Source organism: Tiliqua scincoides, chromosome 3 (assembly GCF_035046505.1).
Source record: "Tiliqua scincoides isolate rTilSci1 chromosome 3, rTilSci1.hap2, whole genome shotgun sequence".
NCBI lineage: Eukaryota > Metazoa > Chordata > Lepidosauria > Squamata > Scincidae > Tiliqua > Tiliqua scincoides.
In genome coordinates, this window is record NC_089823.1 from 204,950,043 (window position 1) to 204,968,155 (window position 18,113).

An 18,113-nucleotide genomic window follows, 5' to 3' on the forward strand; every position below is an offset into this window, starting at 1 on the left:
CAAAAACCCTTGACTTCCGACGCGCGGACTTCCCTCAAATGAGGAGGCTGGTTAGAAGGAGGTTGAAAGGGAGGGTAAAAAGAGTCCAATCTTTCCAGAGTGCATGGAGGCTGCTTAAAACAACAGTAATAGAGGCCCAGCAGAGGTGTATACCACAAAGAAAGAAGGGTTCCACTAAATCCAGGAGGATGCCCGCATGGCTAACCAGCCAAGTTAGAGAGGCTGTGAAGGGCAAGGAAGCTTCCTTCCGTAAATGGAAGTCTTGCCCTAATGAGGAGAATAAAAAGGAACATAAACTGTGGCAAAAGAAATGTAAGAAGGTGATATGGGAGGCCAAGAGAGACTATGAGGAACGCATGGCCAGCAACATTAAGGGGAATAATAAAAGCTTCTTCAAATATGTTAGAAGCAGGAAACCCGCCAGAGAAGCGGTTGGCCCTCTGGATGGTGAGGGAGGGAAAGGGGAGATAAAAGGAGACTTAGAGATGGCAGAGAAATTAAATGAGTTCTTTGCATCTGTCTTCACGGCAGAAGACCTCGGGCAGATACCGCTGCCCGAACGGCCCCTCCTAACCGAGGAGTTAAGTCAGATAGAGGTTAAAAGAGAAGATGTTTCAGACCTCATTGATAAATTAAAGATCAATAAGTCACCGGGCCCTGATGGCATCCACCCAAGAGTTATTAAGGAATTGAAGAATGAAATTGCAGATCTCTTGACTAAGGTATGCAACTTGTCCCTCAAAACGGCCACGGTGCCAGAAGATTGGAGGATAGCAAATGTCACGCCTATTTTTAAAAAGGGAAAGAGGGGGGACCCGGGAAACTATAGGCCGGTCAGCCTAACATCCATACCGGATGTTATGGACATACAAAATTATGCAGGGGATGGACAGAGTGGATAGGGAGGTGCTCTTTACACTCTCACATAATACCAGAACCAGGGGACATCCACTAAAATTGAGTGTTGGGCGGGTTAGGACAGACAAAAGAAAATATTTCTTTACTCAGCGCGTGGTCGGTCTGTGGAACTCCTTGCCACAGGATGTGGTGCTGGCGTCTAGCCTAGACGCCTTTAAAAGGGGATTGGACGAGTTTCTGGAGGAAAAATCCATTATGGGGTACAAGCCATGATGTGTATGCGCAACCTCCTGATTTTAGGAATGGGTTAAGTCAGAATGCCAGATGTAGGGGAGAGCACCAGGATGAGGTCTCTTGTTATCTGGTGTGCTCCCTGGGGCATTTGGTGGGCCGCTGTGAGATACAGGAAGCTGGACTAGATGGGCCTATGGCCTGATCCAGTGGGGCTGTTCTTATGTTCTTATGTTCTTATGTTCTTAAGATGGTGGAATGCCTCATCAAAGATAGGATCTCAAAACACATAGACGAACAGGCCTTGCTGAGGGAGAGTCAGCATGGCTTCTGTAAGGGTAAGTCTTGCCTCACGAACCTTATAGAATTCTTTGAAAAGGTCAACGGGCATGTGGATGCGGGAGAACCCGTGGACATTATATATCTGGACTTTCAGAAGGCGTTTGACACGGTCCCTCACCAAAGGCTACTGAAAAAACTCCACAATCAGGGAATTAGAGGACAGGTCCTTTCGTGGATTGAGAACTGGTTGGAGGCCAGGAAGCAGAGAGTGGGTGTCAATGGGCAATTTTCACAATGGAGAGAGGTGAAAAGCGGTGTGCCCCAAGGATCTGTCCTGGGACCGGTGCTTTTCAACCTCTTCATAAATGACCTGGAGACAGGGTTGAGCAGTGAAGTGGCTAAGTTTGCAGACGACACCGAGTGGTAAAGACCAGAAGTGATTGTGAGGAGCTCCAGAAGGATCTCTCCAGACTGGCAGAATGGGCAGCAAAATGGCAGATGCGCTTCAATGTCAGTAAGTGTAAAGTCATGCACATTGGGGCAAAAAATCAAAACTTTAGATATAGGCTGATGGGTTCTGAGCTGTCTGTGACAGATCAGGAGAGAGATCTTGGGGTGGTGGTGGACAGGTCGATGAAAGTGTCGACCCAATGTGCGGCGGCAGTGAAGAAGGCCAATTCTATGCTTGGGATCATTAGGAAGGTTATTGAGAACAAAACGGCTAGTATTATAATGCCGTTGTACAAATCGATGGTAAGGCCACACCTGGAGTATTGTGTCCAGTTCTGGTCGCCGCATCTCAAAAAAGACATAGTGGAAATGGAAAAGGTGCAAAAGAGAGCGACTAAGATGATTACGGGGCTGGGGCACCTTCCTTATGAGGAAAGGCTACGGCGTTTGGGCCTCTTCAGCCTAGAAAAGAGACGCTTGAGGGGGGACATGATTGAGGCATACAAAATTATGCAGGGAATGGACAGAGTGGATAGGGAGGTGCTCTTTACACTCTCGCATAATACCAGAACCAGGGGACATCCACTAAAGTTGAGTGTTGGGCGGGTTAGGACAGACAAAAGAAAATATTTCTTTACTCAGCGTGTGGTCGGTCTGTGGAACTCCTTGCCACAGGATGTGGTGCTGGCGTCTAGCCTAGACGCCTTTAAAAGGGGATTGGACAAGTTTCTGGAGGAAAAATCCATTATGGGGTACAAGCCATGATGTGTATGCGCAACCTCCTGATTTTAGAAATGGGTTAAGTCAGAATGCCAGATGCAAGGGAGGGCACCAGGATGAGGTCTCTTGTTATCTGGTGTGCTCCCTGGGGCATTTGGTGGGCCGCTGTGAGATACAGGAAGCTGGACTAGATGGGCCATGGCCTGATCCAGTGGGGCTGTTCTTATGTTCTTATGACAGGTGCCCCTCAGGCTCCACCCTTGTTACACATCTGCATAGCCTCCAGCAACTGTGCTGGTGGTCTCTTGCACTCACCAGTGGTGTCAGTGAGCACATAAATGTCACACACTGCACACCAGTTTCTTCTACCTGGATCCTGGTGTTTCCAGTGGTGGAACATGTATTCCACTGGTGGAAGCCAGCCAATAGGATTTGGCTGTGTGTCCAGGGATTATGAAAAATTTTTCCTTTGCCTGTTTCACAGAAGGGAACCAGGATCAGCCCCTGCTGAGTTCAACTGCCTGGTAAATTTCAGTGCCAGTTCTCCCTCTTTGAAATTGACTTGCCCTGGAGGCTCAGAGAAATTGTGGTAGCACTTGCAATATTCCTGGGTCATGAACAGTTTGTGAAGGATTGTATCTTGATAGTAGAGATGCTGTGTCTGGTCCACCAGGTTCAACTTTTAAAGCAGTTATACGGCCCAACCCTAAAGAGTGCACACTGGTTTACCACTGGTGCGTACTGTTGCAAACATGCCATAAGGCATGTTTGCAGGCCCTAGTGCCGGTGCTAGTCCAGCTCTGGCTGGCACTGGGCTAGCACCAGTGAAGCACTGGAGCTTCACCACTGGGTAACTGGAGGGGGGGGCAATGAGAGGGCAGGGAGGAGGCATGCTGGGGGAAGGAAGCAGGGTGGGAGGGAGGCAAAGCTCCACCAGATCCTGAGCAGCTGTGCTGGGCTGCACACCCAACATGGAGGCAATTACTTCTGCACCAACTTTTGGGTCATCATAGAATCGAGTAACTCCATTGCTGGGCTACTCGCCTTCCCAGAGGAATGGGATGAAATTCCCCTTCTCCTGAGGAGGCAGCTTCTTGGGGAATGCTGAATGCAGCGGCAGCCATTTTCAGCAGCCCTGCATGCTGGGTAGTTCAGGATTGGGCTGCCCATTATGCTGAAGACATGGGCAATTATTCTGGCTTTCTTATATCCAATGGTTGGCAACCTTCAGTCTCGAAAGACTATGGTATAAGCCTACAGCACCCGGTATTTCCAGGCGGTCTCCCATCCAAGTACTAACCAGGCCTGACCTTGCTTAGCTTCTGAGATCAGACGAGATCGGGCATGTGCAGGGTACAGTTGCTGCATTTATATCCAATATTGTTCAGTTTACACTTGTCAGAAAGAAAGAAAGAAAGAAAGAAAGAAAGAAAGAAAGAAAGAAAGAAAGAAAGAAAGAAAGAGGGGCTGCATGTGCAAAAACTTATGTAAGCCCAACTGGCTGAGGGCAATAGATAAAAGCTGTGTATAGCTGTTGAATACCCATAGGAGAGTTGCACCATTGAGATCAATGAGACAAGTTAATCACCTCTAAACTTTCAATGATTTCATTGATTTCAGTGGATGCAGTCATGACTAACTTTCTTTGGATACAACCCAAAAACATTTGAGTATATCTGCCAGCACTTCATTACTCCCAGTTGGATATTTACTCAAATGCATATTCTCATCTACATCTGTGGCAGCTGGTCATGCATAACACTATGTGACTAGAGCTGGTTAAGGGTATATATGAACAAAGCCTAATAAATAAGTACGCCACAAAGAAACAACACAAAATATTTTTTGAAGCTGGTAGCTGATGCTTTGCAAGGAAGTCTATGTGCTTGCAGGTCCACCACTGTTCTTCTTCCCTCCTCAAACTGTGCATGTGTGCATCCAGGCACTGGAGCAACATGGAACGGCAATTGTGGTGCAGTTAGCCATACTGTGCATTAATTTGCAGTTCTAAAATGTCAACCTACATTTGGTGCCTCATTGCAATTAATACCCGTTTTTCCAAATGCTTCTTCAAGGAGAGGGGACAGGGACGAGCATTTCATATGCTCAGAAATTGTTTGGAAAATCAAAGTTATTCGAAATACCCTGCAGACCTTCCATAGCTATTCTAGAGCTGCAACGTAGAAAACTCTGAGGGACAGCCCTTGACTGTTCCTACTTTATTGTTGCTCCTAGTTCTGAACTAGAAAATGTTTCCAGTCTATTAGAAATCCAAAGAATCAGAAGTATGGTAAAATTCTCCTAGCAAATGAACAATTTACAAAGAGGTTGCATGCACACTGTGACAAGTTAGCATTTACTATATGATTATATATGTGTTCCCTCTGGGTCAAAGAAGGCTTAGTGAAAGTTCAGCTAGTCACACCTAAGTATCTTTTCAATGAGGGAATTCTATCAGAGCAGCTTTATTTTTGTTCTTATTTAGTAAACAACCATACGCACAATACATATATTTCATTTTGCACATTTTATCCACTAGGAGCTGGATGATTAATTTCAAACTTACAATAAATATCAACCCAAGAGTTTGGCTGAATAACCAATTTGTTACCATCTATTTATTTGTAGCTCATTCCTTATGATGGCATTTTGGAGTAAAGAATGTGTTCAGAAGAAGTTCTGCTTGCTGAATTCTCAATCATTCCCTCGCTCATGCTTTTCAGATTTGCCACTAATGCAGTTAGTCACTATTCACATTCATTTAGCTTGAGCTCTGAGATGCACTTTTAGGTAACAATAAATACATGGGAGTTTTAAGGAGACAAAACTATCAAAATAAAAGAAAACCATCTGAGTTTGCAACTTGAAACTGATGTGTTGGACGTGACATGAAAGACAGAAACAAGCATTCGGGCTTGAGTGGCATTGTCACCGCACATGGGGAAATTTGGTGACAGACATTTAAAACAGAATAAAATCATCAAGCAATTTTTTATTTGAGTTTACATTGAAGCTTTTCACAAGACAAATAATCTTGAAACAGTCCAAAATGCTTGGGGTGCTTTGGAATGAGTGTACTTTGATGTTCGTAGACAAATTGAATCCAGGATGAATCCACAAGGGTAGTAAGAAGCAATAAAGCTTGCTGACTGCTTGCAACTGTTAAATGTTTAGTCTATGAGCTCAGCTATGTTCCCAGTAACTGAACTGAAAGAGAAGGGGGGGAAGAGTTTTTTTTTTTTTAAATTGCAGATGGCCATGATGGTTTCAGTTAAAATGGGGTTGGCTATATCTCCCATAAAGCTAAATGTCTGGATCCTTTACAGTATGAGTGAAATATAGATATCAGCCACAAATAATTGGAGCCGACACCTTGGCTTCTTGTAAAGGAGCTGAAGTAAAAGTTTGATTTTTAAGTTTTGAACATACTGTGACTGGGATATGATTTTGTTTTGATCTTCCCCCCCCCCCCCCAAAAAAATGACAGTTTCCATTTCTTGAAAGCATGGGCTGCTCCAAACATTTTATCTGAAATTATATAGGGTTCCGATAAAAGATAAAAATCTAAGTGATTTTGCAAGTAACCTTGTATCAAAGGTTTCTTCATAGGGCAAGACAAAACTTAAAGGATGACATCTCTGTCCATTTGCTTTGGGATGAAAGCTTTCCAACAGAAAATACTGTTGGGATATTGGGAAGAACCATATGGCTACTGCAAAATCAGTTATGTTAGATGTGGAGGAAGGATATTAGCAAATATCCGGAATAATTTCCTTATGAATTTAAAGCAGACCTTAAAGAATCAAACGGGATGGCTTGTAATTTAACTTGTTTTGCGCCAGAGGAATAGCTCATCATTCTAAAAGATTTTGCAGAAAATAGAACATTCAGATTCCCATATGTTTTAAATTTTTAGTGCAAAGTAATGTAATCATCATAAACAAATAGAAAACATTGATTTCACAAAAGACTGATCAAAAGGATAATGGTGGAAAAGTACAGTATGAAATATAGGGCACAATCCTAACCAGGTCTGCTCAGAAGTCATATTTTGTTCAATGGGGCTTACTCTCAGGAAAGTGTGGTTAGGATTGCAGCCATAGGGTGCAATTCTCACTCATTCAGTGCTTTCCAGTACTGGCATAGCAGTGCCAATGGGACATGTGCTGCATCCTGCAGTTGGATGTCACTCTTGAAGGCCTCCTCAAAGTAAGGGAATGCTTGTTCCCTTACCTCAGAACTGCATTGCCCTTATGTCACTGCTGTAAAGCACTGACATAAGGGGTTAGGATTGCACCCATAGTCTCTCACATTAAGGTATATCTTCCTTGCCTGTGGTTCACTCAGCCTTTGTCCCACCTTTGACACCTGTGTCACCTGTGACATCACCCATTTTGATAGGAGGGAGGTGATCTGCTTACTTAGATATGATAGATACTAAGTATGTATCATGGGGCTGGAGAAGCAACAACATTTTACCTAGATCACCTTCAAGAACTGTAATATGCAACAAGGCATTGTTCATGTCTATTTATGTACATAGAAGAAGCACACAGTCTCCTCAGATTGTTATGGAGTGATATGCACTGACATCTACTGAGTACACTCTTTAGGCTACAGAGTTGTATATAATATCCACACCTGTCCTGAAAGACAATGTATTAGGCTCTGGGTGCATGGAAATACTGCATATAGCCCTGATTTCTAACTTTAGACCATATTTGAATATTATCTTTCCTCCAACAAGCTCAGGTACTAGATGTGGGCATGCAATTACAGGACTCATGAACACAGTACACCCATAGTGGATTTAAAAAAAAAAAAAAATCAGTGGATATTAAATCAGTGGAAAAATAGTTTTAAAGACCCACTTCCAGGTTTCTTGCCCCTCCATTGTCTCCCCAGAATGCATTAGTATAAACACTACACTGCTTTCAGCCCCTAGATGGGGTGAATAATGGAATCTAATGGAATGAAATGATAATTATTTAACAGTGCAAAGACGGGAAATTGGATTTTGGTGCTTTTTTTTCTTGTTACAAGGCATTTAAAGGTGGACCTCGGTATCAGTGGTAAGTCAATTCAGTGGATACCAAATCAGTGGATACCAAGGTCCCACCTGTACTCTGCTTGGATTCAGATCCACTCCCTTATTTGGATCTGATTGTGTACTTTTGTTTTCATGTGTTTGGTTTTGTAAATCTGCAAACAGCTCAAAGCCAACATTTCATGAACATTATTCAATTTTTATACAATTACAGAATGTGAAGATTAGACATAGATACTGCTTTTCTCTCTCCAAGAGCTGTAAAATATTTGAGAGAGTGCCCTGTGAATATGGTTAATAAATGCAGGAAAATGTTGTTAGTGTAGTCACAGCTGTCTTAGATAATTTGATTGCTACTTCTGGTCATTGTCAACCCCCACCAGATTTCATTGAAAACTGAGAGATTCAAGGAGTCTCTTTGTTCAATTTTTGACATGTTATGTTATGACAATGCTATAGCACCATGTGCTACAGGGTGTATTACACGCTTTCAGATCACAAGCATACCATTTAGCATCATCTAAAGCAGTTCACTTTGGGATGAATGCACATTGACGTGTCCCTTTAAACCATTTCTGCCCAACATTGCATATATGCAACAGGGACCAAATGTGTACCTGTGGGCAAAAATGGGTTAAAACTGACAACACAACTCCAATGAAGGAAAGGCTTCCTTTGTAGAAACAAAAGGAAATACAAGAAAATTATTTGTTAAAGGGGGGAGGGACTTATCTCTGGTAGGTTGAAGTTAACTGCCAGCAGTGGTCTTCAACCTTTTTTTTCATGCCACAACCCAAATGAATAAACAAACACACAAACAAAACAAGCAATCCCACCCCCCTGCTGGGACCCTATCTGTCCACCCACACTGTCACTGCCCTCTCCCCACCCTGGTTATACCCTCTCAGCACTGTTCACTGCAGCCAAATATTCTTGTTAGAGAGAGCAGAAAAAGCTACTGTGAAACCTGGCACTAGTGAAAGTTGTTTCACTTAGCACAATTGCTAAGAGCAGGACTGGGGCACAATCTCCTGGGACATGAAGGGACACTCCAGATGCCTTCCCTTTCACCTGGTGATGCTCTAGTCCAGTGGTCTTCAACCTTTTTCATTCCCTTAAGTTCCCATGACCCCACAACTGAGGCTTCACAACCCCAAGTTTGAATAACACCGATCCACAATATTTAAGGCAACTGTCCTTTGCAATGAAAATTTGGCTCAAGTTGGCCCTTTTTAAATGAACACAGTCCACTCCTCCCCCGCTCCCCCGATTTATGTCTGATACTGAAAAATGCACTGGAAATTCAACATGTACTGATAAGAAACAAAGAGATGACTAGCCCAGCACTGTACTAGGGTTACAATGACAAATATTTCATTTTTGTAGTAATTTATTCTATGTGAGACATATTGTACCTGTGAGACATTTACACGACTGAAATCAAACTTGGCAGAGATGACCAAACAGCTCTGCAATAAAAGGAAATCTGATTCATCACCCTCCAATATCACAGCTCATATGTATACCAAGGAACAAGTCATGTTTCACCTCCACAAAATGATGCATGTGGAAGAATAAAGGTGGCGAAGGGGAATTTTTTGATTTTCGCTTTTAAGTGTATTTGTCTTATATTTTGGTCCGTGCTCCTATTTCAAAACCACTAATGGCATAGCTAGAGGGGGTGCAGAGCACTACGTTTTGCAGGGACCCTCACCATGGCATACAAGCATCCTCTTCCCCTCCCCTTCGGAGCCAAACATTCACCTCTGTTTTGCTCCCCTCTTCTGGAATGGTTCCAAAGGGGAGAGACCCCTTGCACACCAAGGTGAGGCTTCCTGCACTACTTAGTACTTTGCACCCCCTCTAGCAACACCACAGGAAAGCACAGATCTCTGACTCTTTCTTTGCCTTTGTAAGATCAGCCATTCTCTCTCAAAGTATGAATCACATAGCCCTGAAATAGTGTTAGATGTACAGGAAGGGCCTTATCTCAAATTCCCCTGCTCAGGAATGTAGGATACTCACTAAAGGACTGATCAGAGAGATCAGAGTGCTACAATTCACACTTGTTCCCTAAGGACTGTTTGAGATTGTGCTGCCATGACACAGGATTGTTTCGTTTATGTTTTTATGATGATTAAGTGACAAGTATGCTGTCCTGTGACTATTGCCTTTGTTTGGCCTTAGACTATAAGAAAATCTGTGCATGCTTTAATTGGGGTCAGATCTCCTTTTATTGTAAAGAGATTTTCACCCCAGTGCTGGTCAATAAATCTATATAATTCCTCTCTTTCATCAAGCCTTGTTTTGCATAAATAATACATTCTTCTACAGTGGAAAAATGTAGTAACCCTGGAATAGAAAGTCTATGTGGACCACAGTCCACAGATCAGCACACCCAGCATTGTGTGTCTCTGTGAATGGCCAGTCAGTTGGCAGCCAACAGATCATAGCACCAAGCATCTGCTTAGTAGTGCATGTACAGTTCCCAGACTGGTTTCACTAACATTTCACCCAGGACTATATGCTGGGTACAGAGTTTCTACTCTGGTCACATGTGTATAGCACCTGTCTGTGTACTGATTCACAGTGCAGAGAAGAATGAGCATACAAAACTATATACAGTATTAGATTAGAACAATGCATTTCATTGAAAAAGTCTGCAATGTGATTACATTTTTGCCCATTCCTCATGGATTTCTTTTACACAATTAACATACATGTTGCACTATTGGATTATTTTCCACATGTATCTCCCCATGCATATTGTTCTTTGGAAGAAAAATACTTTGACCTCTAAACAAAAATGGCAATGAATGCTTCCTAAAATGTCAGAGTTCACCATTCTCTCCTTCTCCACCTTCTCACCTTCACCATTCACCATTCTCACCTTGTCCACCATTATCACAAAACACCTTTTCTATGACACTCTTTCTTTCTTTCTTTCTTTCTTTCTTTCTTTCTTTCTTTCTTTCTTTCTTTCTTTCTTTCTTTCTATTAGCTTTACTGCTGCTATTACAGCCTGATCAATTGGGCTGCCCCACTAGAGAAACATCATTTCCACCAGTGAGCACAACTAAGTTACTGGCAGCCTGGCTCAGTAACTGGTGGAGATGACTATCAGCCCAGTCCTATTCCTGGCGCTTCCACCAGGTGCAGTAGTACCAAAATGGCTACTGCTGTATCCAGCAGCATTGATGGGGCCACTGGAAATTTCCTTGGGGGAAGGAAACTTTTGTCCCCCTCTCCTGAGGAAAGCCCCAGGCTCTGCAACGGAGCTTCTCAAGTCTGTGCCAGCAATTTTGCCAGTTCAGACTTGAAAGCCTCCGTGTTGGGCTTTGCAGCCCGACATAGAGAATAGGATACAATGGACCAGAGCTCCACCAATCCCACTCCCTTCCTGTCCTGGTTCCTCCCTTTTATGTCCCCCAGTGCAATACACTTCATGTCCCCCAGAGTAATACTGCATGTCTCACAGGGCATTACAAGAATTAAATGTGTCAAATATAGTGGATTAAATGTATCCACATGGATGAAATGCATCAAATACAGTTCAATTTGTTCGCAAGAAATGCTGACTGATATGTTTGGCAATGTCCCCGAAAGAAAGACAAATGAATGCATGAAAATGGAGCAGTCAACCTGGCAGCAGACTCAACAATTTCTTTTTCATTTCATGGGGAGGAATGTCCAGAGCCACCTTTACCATTACATACATGGAAGAACCCACCTAACTGAATATCTTCTACACAGTTAGGAGCTGGTCAATTCCCCCCCCACGTGTGTGTGTGTGTGTGTGTGTGTGTGTGTGTGTGTGTGTGTGTGTGTGAGAGAGAGAGAGAGAGAGAGAGAGAGAGGAATGTGTACTAGAAGGCAGTAAATTGCCATTTATTTTTATGGTGAGCAGTGGTATAGCTAATGATCATGTAGCCCAGTGCTGAGCTCAAAATGATGCCCCAGAAGTGATGTCATGCGCAGGCTTTAAAAAAGTGAAAAAGGTGTAAAATCAGCCTCCTCTCCCCATAAGCTTACTGCCCACATGCTCTGCCACCTCCCACAGGCTCTGTCCCCATATTTGCACCTTATTGGTTCCCTGTTGTATCATAACAACCCCTAATTGGTTCTCAGAACAATCAGCCTCATTGGTCAGTTTTGAGTTAAAAAAATCCATTTTTTGATACATAACGCAGTTGTGTTTTCATTTTCTGGTTATTTGGCTATAACTTTTGATAGAATAGAGGTATTTTGACACAGTTTGATTCATTGCATTTGCATTAAGTCCTGCATCAAATGGTCTATAACATGATGCTATTATTTGAAAATACCAAGGTTTTCACAGTTTTGACCACTAGCGTCAAGCTCAGGTTGTTGCCATCCATCGCTTGTTGCCCAGTGCAGCTGCTATCTCCTGCACCCCCTTAGCTATACTACTGATGGTGAGAAGGTTACGCTAATGGTACTGCATAATGGAACCTTAAACATGGTTTTTTTTCACCTCACACAGCAATGTTTTGGATCAATACTAAGCAACTAACCTTTACTCCCAGTTAGAGAAGGCCTTTTAGGCTCCAGTCCTATATGTGCTTACCTGGGAGTAAGCCACGCTGAACACAATGGCATTTATTTTTTAGTAGGCATGGGTAGGATTGCAATGTTGGACTATTTTATCCTCCATCCAAGGTAACTGTGACTATTGGCAGGCTGTTATATATCACCTAATCTGCCATTTGAAGTCTACAGTATAAGGTCTGAGCTGTGGGGTGATAGTTTAAATGACAAATATACTGTGGTACCACAATATTGCATTGCCACTCTTACAAAGGTGTAAGTGCACAGCTAACAAAGACATAAGTCTAAAATATCTTAAGTTTTCCACATCATAATAGGAAATGCATTTGAATCATCTCTTCACAGTTGCAGGGAATTCAAAAAAAGAAACTGCCTGAGCTGTTGGCAATCAGTTACTGCAAATGCAAACAGATGATTCATATATACTTTCTGATACTGTGCAAAACATCATATAGCTTTTTGAGTTCAGTGACAACGAACCAAACTAATAATTTCCTACTATAGGGATCACTTATGAAATGATGAAATGCAGTATTACAATTTTTTTTCAATTAAGACTTTCTGCAATTAAGTTCATAATATGAAGAAAGCTTAGGAAATACTCTGAATGACCCAAGCTATCCAGGCTGCAATTTTAAATTCCATCAATCTAAGAAATCTTAAGAACAAAAGAAGAGCCCTGCTGGATCAGGCCAAAGGTCCATCTAGTCCAGCTTCCTGTATCTCACGGTGGCCCTCCAAATGTTTCAGGGAGCACAAAAGACAGACACAAACTGTGTCCTGGTGCCCTCCCCTGCATCTGGCATTCTGAGGTAGTCCACATCTAAGATCAGGAGGTTGTACTTACCCATCATGATTTGTAGCCAGTGGTGGACTTTTCCTCCAGAAATTTGTTCAATTGCCTCTTTAAGGCATCTAGGCCAGATGCCATCACCATTTCCTGTGGCAAGGAGTTCCACAGATTAATTACACGCTGGGTAAATAAATATTTTCTTTTGTTTGTCCTAAGTCTTCCAATACCCAATTTTAGTGGATGTCCCCTGGTTCGGGTGTTACGTGAGAGGGAATAGCGTTTCTCTCTATCCACTCTATTCATCCCCTGCATAAATTTGTATGTCTCAATCATGTCCCCCCTCAAGCACCTCATTTCTAGACTGAAGAGCCCCAAATGCTATAGCCTTTCGTCTTAAGGGAGGTGCCCCAACCCTCTAATCTTCATCAGTGTTGGGATGGTTTGTATGATCATTGCTGACTGATTCACCTGCTGCAAAGCTAGTCACAAAAGATGAAGGGGCAAAATTCCACTTCCCTATAATTTGTGTGTTGAATGAGACCAAGAAGACATTTCTGATGAAACTTGACTCTGAGTCATTCTTGGATTTGCAGAGTTGGCATGAAATTCGGTTCCCGTACACTTGGTCAGTGCTTCCCAAACTCCTACAAGGGGATTGCGTTGCTGCCTTCCCCCACCCCACCCTCTAAAGGGGCATTGGCCAGTGCTTCTCAAGATGGTGGGTCATGACCCACCAGTTTGGAAATCACTTTATGTTGGCATCCTTCAATCTCGGAAGACTATGGTGTCATGCTCTGAATGGTGGTTCTGGAACAGAGTGTCCTCTCCAGTGCACGAAGCCTGGGTAAAGTAGGTATGGAGGATAGGCTGTTACCCATGCAGCAAATCCCCCCTCTCCACGTCGCTGAAATGGTCCAATGGAAAGGCAGAGGCCAATACGGTTGGTTCCAGCAGCGTCGCAGGAGTTGCCAGAACGTGACTGTGTTCAGCCATGAACTGCCTCAGGGACTACGACTCCGGATTTTGCCTCGAGGTTGACTCCTGAAGCCTTTTCTGGATGTAACTGGATAACTGGATAACTGGATGTAGCCACAAGGCAGTGGAGGTTTGGGATCAGAGTTTTCCTTCTCTCAGATGAGCTGCCTTCCCAGGCTAACAAGTCCCATCTACCCGGTGGCTGTTCAGTCGCCTCTTACAACAAGTACAACCAAACTCAGGGCCTGTTCTTATCCCCAGCCCCTAGGGGATCACTGTACTAGTCAGAGAAATACACATGTGGACACAATGGGCCTTGCCTAAGACTTTGTAGTGGCTGGTTCAGACATGCTCTAGTATTACCCCCATTACATTTTTTTTTAAAAATGGCTTTGGGAAACATGACATACTCATTAAGCCCGCCCCCTTCCATTTCTGCCACCTTGAAGGCATGGACAGCATGCACACTCACTCTCCTGCCATCTTTGTTGTGACATGACATGTTGTGACATCTTTTAAATTGACATGAGTGATCAATGTAAGGAGGGGAGTGCTTGTAGAGGTGAGCACCTCTGTTGCTATGAAAGTAGGGGGTGGCAAATCACCATATCACCTGTGACCCCAAATGTCACTTGGCTTCTAGGAGTCACTGGGCCAATCCTGTGACTTACTTACTTACCCAGCCCTGGGTAAGTAATAAAGCATATTTTACTTTCCTGCTCACACTTTTTATCACAAATTTCTCTTTTTTTAACCAGGCATTAAAACATCCCTTTTTATTCTTGGCACTCTCCTTAGTTTCTGAGTCTAAATTTGCATAGTATTTTGACTCCTTTGAAATCTATGACTTGATATGTTTCAAACTGTGCTCTTTAATTGCACCTTTTAAACTACGGGAGCCTCTTTTATGACTTGGTTTTCAAATGGTTGATGCTGTTGATCATGCGTTTTGTGCAATATGGCCTCATATTGCGATGCCAGGTTGTAGAAAACAGCTGAAATAAGGCCCATGCACACTCTCACACACATTTACCACAGCAGGATTCAAAGCACAACTTGTTGCTGAACTACAGCGTGTCATATGAAGAGGAAATTAAATTTTACTTTTAAATTTTCACAATGTGTGTCTTATTTTTAAAGAAACAGGATTTACTGGTGTGGGTAGGCATTAAATTATATACAACACAGTAATATGTAACCAAATAAATGACAGACTTTTCTAGGTCTGCATTTTATGTCCTGGGACAAACCCGTATATTAGAGGTGTATGATATGAATGCAGAGGTTGTCTTTTGCCCCCAATCCTTCTAGATCAGTAACAAATTAGCAATAGAGGAAAATACTAGCATAGTACAGACTGAAGTACACAGGAAACATTAAATGCTTTCCACTCCAATTATATGAATTAGGAGCCATAACCTCTCCTTTAAGTTTGCCTCAAGTTCCAGTAGCATTCATTTACTGATATTTGTCTAACCTACCCTATTGCCAAGGGCCAATAGTAAGTGCAGTGTTTCTCAAACTGTGGGTCAGGACCCACTTGTTGGGTTGCGAGCCAATTTCAGGTGGATCTTGTAGCACCTAACTCAGCCATCCTTGAAAATACAGAGCTGAAAATACATGGTACGGAGCTGCTGGGTAGGTTGGGCTCCCAGTGGGAGAAAGGTTTGGTACTTTGCCCTAAAGTAAGTGGGAAGATGAGACAGTGGAAACGGGGAAGGGCACTGTGGTTGGAGAAGTCCATGTTCATGTCCATGTTCTACTTTTACTTCTGAGCTGGAATGTTTGAATTCCAAGCTATACAAAATAACAGCACAAGTGCTTGGTGTTGGGACCTTTGACTAATCATGGCTTACCTTTGAAGCCTAAATTGATGACATCACTTCTGGCCATGACATCAGTTCCAGGTTAATGACATCACGTTCAGAAGCTCCTTAGAGATTGTCATTCTAAAAAGTGGGTCCTGGTGCTAAAACGTTTGAGAACCACTGAGTAAACGTATTGGTCCAATCCCATGGTCACATTACACTGCTAGAATTTGCATGCTGGTGGTGCTTTCCAGAGGTGCGGAAGCTGGATCACTTTTGTGTGCTGTAGGACCACTGCTGCAAATTAGCAGTGTGCACATAGTAGCGGCCTCAGAGGCCTCTGTTGCTGCTGGGAGGTTAGTGATCAGTCATGGGTGGTGAGAGAGGGCAGGGAGTGTTACAGGGCAGGGGCAGGGAAGGAGAGGAAGGAGGTGGATCATGGCAGCAGCAACAATTTCTGCAGGATCCTATACACTCTTTGTGAACCCTCCCTGCTGCCCCTCCTCTCCCAAAATGGCTGGCATGGGATCAAGGAGGCTCATAGGTAATCAGGCAGCCTACCAGGAGGTAAGTAAAAACTACTTCCTTCCTTCCTTCAGGCTGTCCAATTGCTCCTCCCACCATAGCATACAGTGCATGATATAATGTGATTGGACAGTGTGAGCTTTGATGAACTAAGTTTGAAATAACCATTACAAAGAGAAACTTGAAGGCTGCTTCACATCTGCCCTTCCACCATGTAAGATAATGCAGGAGTCAGTCACTTCCCATGTAAGGTCATATGTCAAAACATCTGATTTGCATGATGCTTCCACTTTACAAGTAGGGGAGAATCAGGCATATCCACATATTAACCTTCATATGGAGCATCCATGTCACACGTTACTTTTGAGCTGTGATGGAGTGAAGCAGTCCCTGCAACTCCAACATGGCGAGAAGACACTGTGCACCAGCTTCAACTCACTCCCAATCAATACATTCAAGCCTAGAGGCACCACAGGAGGAGGTGCTGTATACTGAGGATATCTTCCAGTTCCAAAATAAGTTCTGTTTGTGGAACAAAGAAAGAGCATTTTGCCTTCTCTTGGCAGACTCCTGCTCCTTTAACTTTCAGGATCAAATGGTTGGGGGGGCGGGGCTGCAGGGGCCACAGAGAGAAGTGGTTTGGTGACTCCTCTTCCCCATTGAACAAATGGAGGTATACCCTTAAGTGGTAGAAGTTTTTAGGATACAGTCCTGAGATTTCTGAGAAAGAGGTTGAAGCACCATAGAAGCACCTTCATGGAGGAATCAAGGTCAAGGGTAGTTTCATATGGAAAGAGGAATTCCTTAGGATGTTGTGAGGTAGGTGAGGCTGAGACAGAGTGACTGGCCCAAGGTCACCCAGGAAGCTTCATGGCTGAATGGGGATTTGAACCTGGATCTAGGTCTAAGTCCAGCTCCTGAACCATTACACCACTCAGGCAGATATGGACTGGAATCTATTAAATATTGTCCTTTTGAACTTGTAGTAGTATGGTCTTCATTCCCTTCCACTATATAGCATATTGGAGTGACAGTATATCAGACACATCTATTTCCTAGGCCTTATATCACTCATAACAAGGTCTCAAAGTTATGTCTCAAGAAGACATTATCAGAATATAGATGTGCGGTTTCAATCATTAGAGAGGGTTTCTTAATAACATTGATATCACTTGCCTTAACAATAAGGAAATAAAGAAAGGCTCTATATGCTTGTTCTGACTTAGACATGGATCATTTCTTTAAGTTAATTAATTACTAATTAAGGAATTCTTACATGGCAGCATGTGGCACTAATAAAACTACTGGAGGGTTTTGAGTAAATTCTTTTTAAGAAAGTAATTCTTATTAGTTATAGTCAAAATTATTTGTTACTTTAATTAATCCTTGGCTAGACATTAATTAGGCTCAAAGTAATTTTATAGCTGTACATTCTAATCTAATTGTGCAATTAATAACAAAGAGTCACTCATTGTAGAGGATGATATTACTTTAGGAAAAAAGGACAAGTAAAGTATTCTATCTATAAAACTTGAACAACAGAAATTGAGACTATCGTTGTGATTTCTCTCCCACCTGCCCTTAAACATACAGTACAATATAAATTTAAATGCCTTTAGCGGAGGGAGGCTTAAGAGCCTCCAAAGTGACAAGGCAGGTACAGGTAGTGACATTGCCCCACTAATCTGTAGCCTGATGCAACCAACTGGCAGTCCAATCCTGAGCTGCCCCCCACGCGGGGCTGCAGTGGCGCTGAAAATGGCTGACGCTGCATCCAGCACTCTCCAGGCAGCCACGGCCTCATCCTTAGGAGACGGGAACTTTCATCCCCTTCCCCTAGGTAAACCAAGTAGTC

The 18,113-nt window shown here is 43.0% G+C and overlaps 1 pseudogene; it reads right to left on the reverse strand.

The window, feature by feature from the left end:
* Positions 1-3,792: 3,792 nt before the first annotated feature.
* Positions 3,793-3,911, reverse strand: LOC136646654 (5S ribosomal RNA; annotated as a pseudogene).
* Between the last annotated feature and the right edge of the window lie 14,202 nt (positions 3,912-18,113).